The following is an 8,586-nucleotide window of genomic DNA, read 5'->3' as shown; positions in this document are numbered from 1 at the left end:
CACGGTCTTCCTCTCCTTCGCTGTCCCTGCACCCTTCCCAGCATGATGTCCTTCTCCAAGGATCAGCCCCTCCTGGCCATGTACCCAAAGTTTGTGAGATGGAGCTTCAAAATCCTAGCCTCTGAAGAGAAACTTGGTTTCATCCTCTCCAAGACAGACCTATTTGCTCGAAGGCATCGATTCTTTTTCCGTCATCCTTAGTCATTGTCCAGCTTTCTGATGCACAGCAAGTAATTGCAGAGACCATTGCTAGTCTCCAGAAGGACAGCATTACTTCTCAGTACTCTGGAGATTGTGTGGTACCTGGGGGGTGAGGGCTGTGCTTCCCTTCCCAACTCTCTGTTCCTTTTTATTTATGCAACTATTCATCTAAACTTAAAAGTGATGCTTACATTCCTGTTCTGCTCCCTTGCTCTCTGTCTCATACTTTGGTCCTGTTATCTATCAGAAGGGACCACTCTTTGTAAAGACATCAGGCTAGGGAAGGTGGATGGTCAGAAAAAGAGAGAAAGCCCGTCAATGCAATAGATTGAGACAGTGACTGTAACTGTGGGCTTGTACATGGTGGCAATAATGAGGATGGTGCAGGATGGGGTTGCTATCTAACAACAGAACAAGCAGGATTGCTACCCAACAACAAAAACATGTTCTAGTCTGCTAATTACGGAGAGGTACTAGGAAGTCTTTGCTTCCTAGACTCTCTATCTAGTACCTGGAATTGTACATAATAAGCTGAACTTTAACACACTGACTGACCCCAGCTGTGTTCTCAGATGACCTGAAGGGACAAGGTATATGTTAAGTATTGTTCTCCCTATATGAAGATGTGTAACCACTGATGAAGGAGGGGCAGATAGGAGGGGGTTCCTGAAGGACAGGCTGACTAGCAGCAGTGGCTTTTCTCATCCTCCCACCCCTCATTTCCTTCCCACTCACTCTCCTACCTGAAGCTAAAAGAAGGACTTGCGGCTGGGCTCCTACATGGGACCAAGCTGGAACATGGAGATGCGTTCTTAGAGTAAGCCTGAAATGGAGCAAAGCAGCTGACGCCTTTGAGACGGGTCAGATTGGAGCAAGCTGTGTGTCCTTTTTCTCAAGAGACCCACAGAGTTCTGTGAACAGGCTCATGCACCTGGCTCTAAGTGGAATTACTACAGCCTGTGCAGTGCTTTGAGGAAGGCTGCTTTGTGGCTGTGGCACACATTTTTTATGAGTTTCTTAAAATCTTACAGAAATTTGGGGAGCTCTGGTGGCCTAGTGGCAAGGAGCTGCAACTACAATCCCAGAGGTGCAAGGTTTGAATCCACCAGATGCTCTGCTGGGGAAGGAGGGACAATTTCCTCCTGTACCAGTCAGATCTGATTTGACGGTACACACACACACACACAAACCCCCCCCCCAAAAAAAAAACCTTACAGAAATTTTAGCCTCAAAAGTGAGGTGAGGCGAGCTGTGGTGGCCTAGTGGCAAGAAGCTGCACTTCAATCCCAGAGGTGCACAGTTCAAATCCACCAGATGCTCTGCTGAAGGAGGAGGAATAATCACCTCCTGTACCAGTCAGATCTGATTTGACAGTACACACATAAAAAATAATAATAACAATAATAATAATAAAAAAGTGAGGTGAGTTTTCTTACTGGGTTCTATATGGTGTTTGGAATCAGGAAGGTAGCATACAACATGCCTCTGGAAACTCTGAACTTTGATAAATGATGATAGTTATAGGCTTCAGACCTTTTGTTCATAGGGTCACTGTGAATCGTGCTTGATTGGACAATTACCAACAACAACAGCAACCATGGTGTTTTGAAGAAAACTTGGAATGAGAATGTAAATGTGAATCATGCAATTTATCCTCCTTAAATTGAAAGAGATTGTGAGGTTGGAATGTCTACCAGCCATCAGTGCCCAGAAGCCCCTGTCTTGGACAACACTGAAGCTTACCTGTGATTTCCATGTCTGTTCACTAATTTTCACATTTGATCCAGCTTTTCAATTCCCAGTAAATAATTTCATACTTGGAGACACTTTTCCTCTTGTTAGTAAATGCTAGAGGATTTAACTTGAACATGGATGGTAGTGTATAAGTTCATAGCAGATCAAGATGAATTTTCTAAAACTATCCTGAAGAAACAGTAGAGAGGACTTGTCTAGTGACCCCAGTTTAAGGACATTCTGAGATCTTTAGAGGTCTAGGATGGATTTCTTTGAGTTGTCAGGTTGGGGAAGAACACTGAATATTTCATGGACTGCTAAAAGAACAAACAGTATGTTTTGGAAAAAATGCAGCCAGAATGCTCATTGGAGGCAAGGATGATGCAGCTGCGTCTCATGTCCATTGGGTGTGCTGCTAGGAGAGACTGTTGCTTAAAAAGGGGTATCATGCTTTGAAAGATGGGGGCCATCGAACAAGGGGAAGACCCTCAATGAGATGGAGTGATACCTTGGCTGTAGCAATGGGCTCAGGTGTGTTAGACGATGAGGATGGCACAGGACGGCACAGGTTTCAGATCTGTTGGCCACAGGATTGCCTTGAGTTGTAGTTAACTCGATGCAACTGACAGCAACGGTTAATATTCAATGGTGAGAATTTTAGTTTTCTTGACACTGAAGGCAGTTGTCTTTGATTTTCTGCAGTAAATGCTTCAGGCTTCATCATGATAAATGTTAAGAAATCAAAAGATATGTGGGATTGGGAACACCTGTCAAGTATTTAAAGAGCCAAAGAGCAGGAAATAACTTTAAAGTGTGCCTGATATAAGCCATAGCCTTTTCAATTGCTTTGTATGTATCTGAAAGTTGGACAGTGAATAAGAATGGCAGAAAAAGAATTGAAGACTTTGAATTGTGATGTTGGCGAAAGAACATACAAATCTGTCTTGGAGAAAGTAACACGAAGGTGGTTCTTGAAGGCAAAGGTGGTAACACTTTGTCTCACTTACTTACAGTGTGCATTTTCTCAGGAAGAACTAGTTGGAGAGAGACCATGATGGGAAACATAGAGGGTCAGTGAGATAGAGAAGGACCCTCAATGAGGTGAACTGACACAGTGACTAGGATGGTGGGCTTGAGCATGCTGGAGATTGTTAAGACTGTCCAGGACAGGGCAAGCTTCTGATTTGCTCACAGGGTCTACTCAAAGGTTCCTAGTAACAGCAATTGATACCCTTTGCTGAAGAGTTGACTCTGACCCTTTTATGGGGTTTTCAAAGCTGTAAATGTTTGAAGGAGGAGGATGCCCTTCTTTCTTCCTGGAAGTAACTAGTAGTTTTGACCTCCAGACCTTGTGGTTGGCAGCCCAGTACTCTACTGCCAGAACTTCTTCATAGTCTCATTAAAAAAAAAATCTATTTAAAAGAAAATGAACTTTTCATTGTGATAAGGGTCAAAGTTGATTCCAGCACATTTTGTTTTGTGATGTTGATTGCATGCCTCATGTTGTAATAGCAGCTTCCCTGTATTTGTCTTTTCTGTTTGTACTTCCTGTGGTTCCTTCAGATCTTTATACCTGGACACACACTGCCCTTTCCATGTGGTTGGTTGGTCTCACGAGAGTGACCTTTCTTGGTGTGGCTGATCATGTTTTAAGCCTGTTTATTTGGTGAAAGTTGAGTTCTGTTTCAGGCTTCAAGGATGTTTGAGGGCCATAGTCTCAGAAGTTCCACTAGATCCTGCAAGACCAGTAAGCATGGTTTTTTTTTACGATTTTGAAATTTGTTCCACATTTTCTCTCAGTTATCCAGAATCTGCATAACCTGCATTATGCAGACAAACAAACAAACAAAAACCCTGCTTCCTGAAACTGAGGAGGACCTGAAGTGTTTGCTGCAGAAGATCAAGGACTGTAGTCTTCAATATAGATTGAAGTTCAACATCGAAAGAACAAAGATTCTCACTACTGGGCCAATTTGCAGCACTATGATAGATGGAAAAGAGATTGAGGTTGTTAATAGTTACAGCTTGCTCGGCTCCACAATCAATACTCTTAACACCAGCAGAGAGGAAATAATCAAGAGATTAATTGGACTGGGGAAGTCTGCTGTCAGGGACCTTTGCAAAGTGCTAAAGAACAATGTCGTCAGTCTAGAAACTAAGGTGCACCTGATCCAGGCCATGGTCTTCACAGTTACTTACTGTGCATCAGAAAGCCGGACAGTGACGAAGGATGGCAGGAGAAGAATCAATGCCTTTGAGTTGTGGTGCTGGAAAGGAGTATTGTATATAGCATGCACCAGGAGAACATGTAAGTCTGTCTGGGAGAGGGCAAATCCAAGTTTCTCCTTGGAGACTAGGATTTTGAAACTGTATCTTACATACTTTGAGCACATGGCTAGGAGAAACTGCTTCTTGAAAAAGAATATGATGCTTGGAAGGGTAGAGGGACAGCAAAAGAGAGGAAGACCCTGGATGAGATAGATTGACATAGTAACTGGGGGTAATGAGGACAGCTGTGTCGGAGTCTGGCTCAGGATAGATAGGGCACGGTTCAGACTGTAATATAGGGTTGCTGTGAACTGCAGGTGAGTAGATGGTATATAACGACATCATCCAGGATCTTCCATTGTTAACTGTTTTAGAGTGATTTGGCATCAAAAATTATATTCAAATGAAAAATTAAAGAGACTTTAAGATTTCTTGGGGTTCTCCCCCCTTAGCTACTTTTTAGAAGTAATATTAGTCTAGAAACTTCTCAGAAACCTGTTCAATGGGGGAGACCAAGCAGATCCTTGAAATAATGGTGGCGTGGCTTTTAGCATTGTATCCACACGTAAGCTAGCACACTATACAGCACACTGACGGACGGAAGATGCATTCAGCTAAGTCAGTAATACCACATTTTAAAAATTCTCCATAGGATGATTGGAAAATGACTGCAGCTGTACATTTATGGAGAATTACAGGAGTTTTAGCTGCATTCAGAAAAGGGCATGGGATGAAGAATATTGCTGTTGTCAGTTGAATCTTGATTAAAAGCAGGGAATACCAGCAAGACACTCACTTGTGTCTCACTGAGTCCTGTGGTGGTGGTTTGTGCCATCAAGTTGCAACTGACAGCTGATCATCCAGCAGGTTTTCCAGAGGCAGCCAGTCACGCAGGAGGAGCCGGACTGCTCCTCTTTGTCCAGTGGAACAGGTGATGAATTCCAACTGTGTGTCTTTGGGTTGGCGGTGCAGTTCCTTATGACATGACCACCACTGGGCCTTTTTGTTAACATAGCCATTGCCTTTGCCTTTGACAAAACAGGCTTGGGTTGGGAACATGCAGATATGATATGTTAGTATGTCCACAAGGGGATTGGCTAGTATAGTCACTGCACCATGTTTCATTTGAACAGGTTCAGCAGCAGAAATTGGAAGCTCTCACTACCAGTAAGGAACAGGAAGTGGAGAGGACAGTGCCTGTCCTTCAGGGCCAGTCAGACCAGGACCAACTTGAGAGCAGCAGCACGGCTTGGGGTGGAGGGGCATGTTTCACTTGATAGGAATTGGTTTTGTGTTGTGGATGCTCTTGAGGGGGACAGTCCTCCTTGTGAAGTTAATGAGGGTCAGATGTGGCCGTTTCCACACTCCCCTAGCTGTATGTACAAGAGAACGAATAGCTATATGTCCTGGAGATGCTGCATCTGGAGTAGTCTTTGGAGGCAAGAATGATGAGGCTTCACCTCACATACGTTGGCCATATTGCTAGGAGGTGCTATTCCTTGGAGAGAGACATGATGTTGGGAAGAGTAGAGAGTTGATGAAGGAGAAGGCGACCCTCAACCAAGTGGGCTTATATGATGACTGCTGTAGTGGGCCCTTGTGTGTCAGAAGTGTGAGGGTGATACAGGCCATGACTCCGTTCAGGTCTTTTGTTCATAGGGTCACTATGAATTGTACTTGACTCAATGACACCCAACAACAACAGGAAGCAACTGTATAGATTATAAAAACTTGTTGATGATGTTGTAAAAAATGGGAATTTGAGAACATTTCATCATGTTCATGTAAAACCTGAACATAAATAAAGAGGCAAGCTTTCCTAACACAAAAGGATTCTGTGTCATTAAAAATTGGAAAAGGTATTCTTTCAATTACTCAGTCTGTATCCTGAACAAATAATCAGTGAAGCTGGGCTCTGTGAAGAAGAATATAGCAGCAGGATTGGAGGAAGTGTCTCTCTCTGTCGCACTCTGTGTCTGTCTGTCAGTCTCTCTCTCTTTCACACACACACACACACACACACACACACACACACACACACACACACAGTCATTTCCTTCAGCATCAAAAGATTATCACATATTCTGCTTAGATAGACAATAAAGTGGCAAATATGTGAAACCATTGGCATCACAGGACAGTTGCCTATAAAACTAGACTTAGGACCCTGGGCTCCAATTTCCTTCTCACAGATCTTCATCTAGGAGAGGGGTTGTCTGGGCAACCTCTAAATCATGCTCATATTTAACAACAACATTGTGCTGCCAAAGCTGTGTCCATGACAACTTCTGGTGGGGCAAGAGCAGGCAGGGCAGCAAATCCCACGTTAGGGACTCCAATTAGTTTTTTAGCAAGTCAAAGGAAAGGATTTGCAAAGTTGTAGTTTCTTATGGCAGAAATACCATAGTACTGAAGAAGCTTCTTTCGTTGGAAAACAATGAATTTTTCCTTAACTTTCCTGTTCTTAATGTCCACTTTGTTGCCATACAACACAGTGGGGATGTTTTCACATACTTGAATCAGATCCCTATGCCAGTCAGGCATGTTCATGTAGGTAATTCTCGCTGTTACACCAATCATTATGACGGCATACTGGGCTTGGATATAATAGTCATCCCTCAGACCCCAAATTTCTTCCAGTCAGCTGTATCCCACATAATGAATTTAATTGGTCCTCTGTTGGTGTGGAACACAAGGGAATGGACCTCCTTACCTCTATATACTTCTCAAATTCACCACTCAGATGACGTTTCGTGAACATCATTTTTCTAGTACCATCATCATCCACCATCACATTAGTTTGAACTGAACTTGGGGTTTTCATTGGGCGGCTATTGTGGTGGTTCTAGAAACATCTTTGGGCCCCATCTGACTGAGCTGGAGAAACCCTCTTAACAGCCAGCAGTGCGTAGATGCTACAACATTTCTGAAATTAAAGTTAATTTAAAGCACTTACTGGTGAAGGTTAAACTCTGAAAGCTTTTAATATAAATTATACCTTAACATAAAAAAACCCAAAAAACTAAACCAACCAACCAACCCACCCAAAACATCCTCTTGTTAATGTTGTTGGTACCTACTCTTACCTGATTTGGCAATGAACTTTCAGAGGCAGTGAATTACATAGTGGATCACAACAAATTACAGATAATAGAAGAATGAGAATCCCAAAACATTGTGATCATATGAAACCTATACCTAGACCAAGAGGCTGTTGTGTGAACAGAGCAAGGGAACACAAACTGTTGTTATTTGCTGTCAAGTCACTTGCGACTCAGCAATGCTATGTACAACAGCCCTAAACCCTGCTCTGTCCTGTGTCAATCTCATTGTCTCTGACATATCCACCCTGATAACCTGTCACTGAATCAATCCACGTCATAGTCTTCCCCTCCTGTGCTGTTCCTCCACCCTCCCAAGCATGACATCCCTCTCCAAGGACTGGCCCCTCCTTGCAACATGTCTAAAGTGTGTTATACGAAGCCTGAGAATCCTTGCCCCCAAAGAGCAGCCTGGTGTAACCCTCTTCAGGATGAACCTGTTCATTTTTTTTAGCAGTCCATACATTCAATACTCTTCTCCAGCACCACAGCTCAAAGGCATAATTTCTCCTCCTATCCTCCCTAGTCATTGTCCAGCTCTCTGATGCATAGCAAGTGATTGCAAGTTGTACATAGGGCTTTCAGAAGGGACCTGCTATTTTGGAAGTAGATGGCCAATCCTCCTTCCTAGTCTGTCTTAATCTGAATACTCATAAGTATCTTGACAGGCAAGCATTTTATAGACAAAAGTGAAAGATAATTTCCCTAATTGTGGAATTAACCATTAGTTTCAGTGTTGTCCCTGCCCTTGGCACAAGTGTCTTGACCCACTTATTTCTCTGCTCCACCATCTACCAGCATCCCATCCACTTCTACCCACTTCTTTCAACACACCTATTTCCTGTTGTCCAAACTGTTGTTGTTATGTGCCGTCGAGTCACTTGCGACTCATAGAGACCCTATGTACAACAGCCCTAAACTCTGCTCTGTCCCGTGCCAACCACACTGTCTCCGATACACCCATCCCGATTACCCCAGTCACGAATCAATCCACCTCATAGAAGGCCTTCTCCTCCTGCGCTGTCCCTCCACTCTACCAAACATGATATCCCTCTCCAAGGACTGACCTTACAACATGTCCAAAGTATGTTAGACGGAGCCTCAGAATTATTGCCTCCAGGGAATTGCCACGTTGAACCTTTTCCAGGATGAATCTGTTTGTTTTCCTAGTAGTCCATGGTACCCTCAGTACTCTTCTCCAGCACCACAGCTCAAAGGCATCAATTCTCCTTCTATCCTCCTTAGTCACTGTCCAACTCTTTCATGCATAACAAGTGATAGC

This window comes from Elephantulus edwardii, unplaced genomic scaffold, assembly GCF_000299155.1.
Source record: "Elephantulus edwardii isolate Elephantulus edwardi_28Jun2011 unplaced genomic scaffold, EleEdw1.0 scaffold00024, whole genome shotgun sequence".
NCBI lineage: Eukaryota > Metazoa > Chordata > Mammalia > Macroscelidea > Macroscelididae > Elephantulus > Elephantulus edwardii.
Note: the sequence above shows the minus strand (reverse complement) of the source record.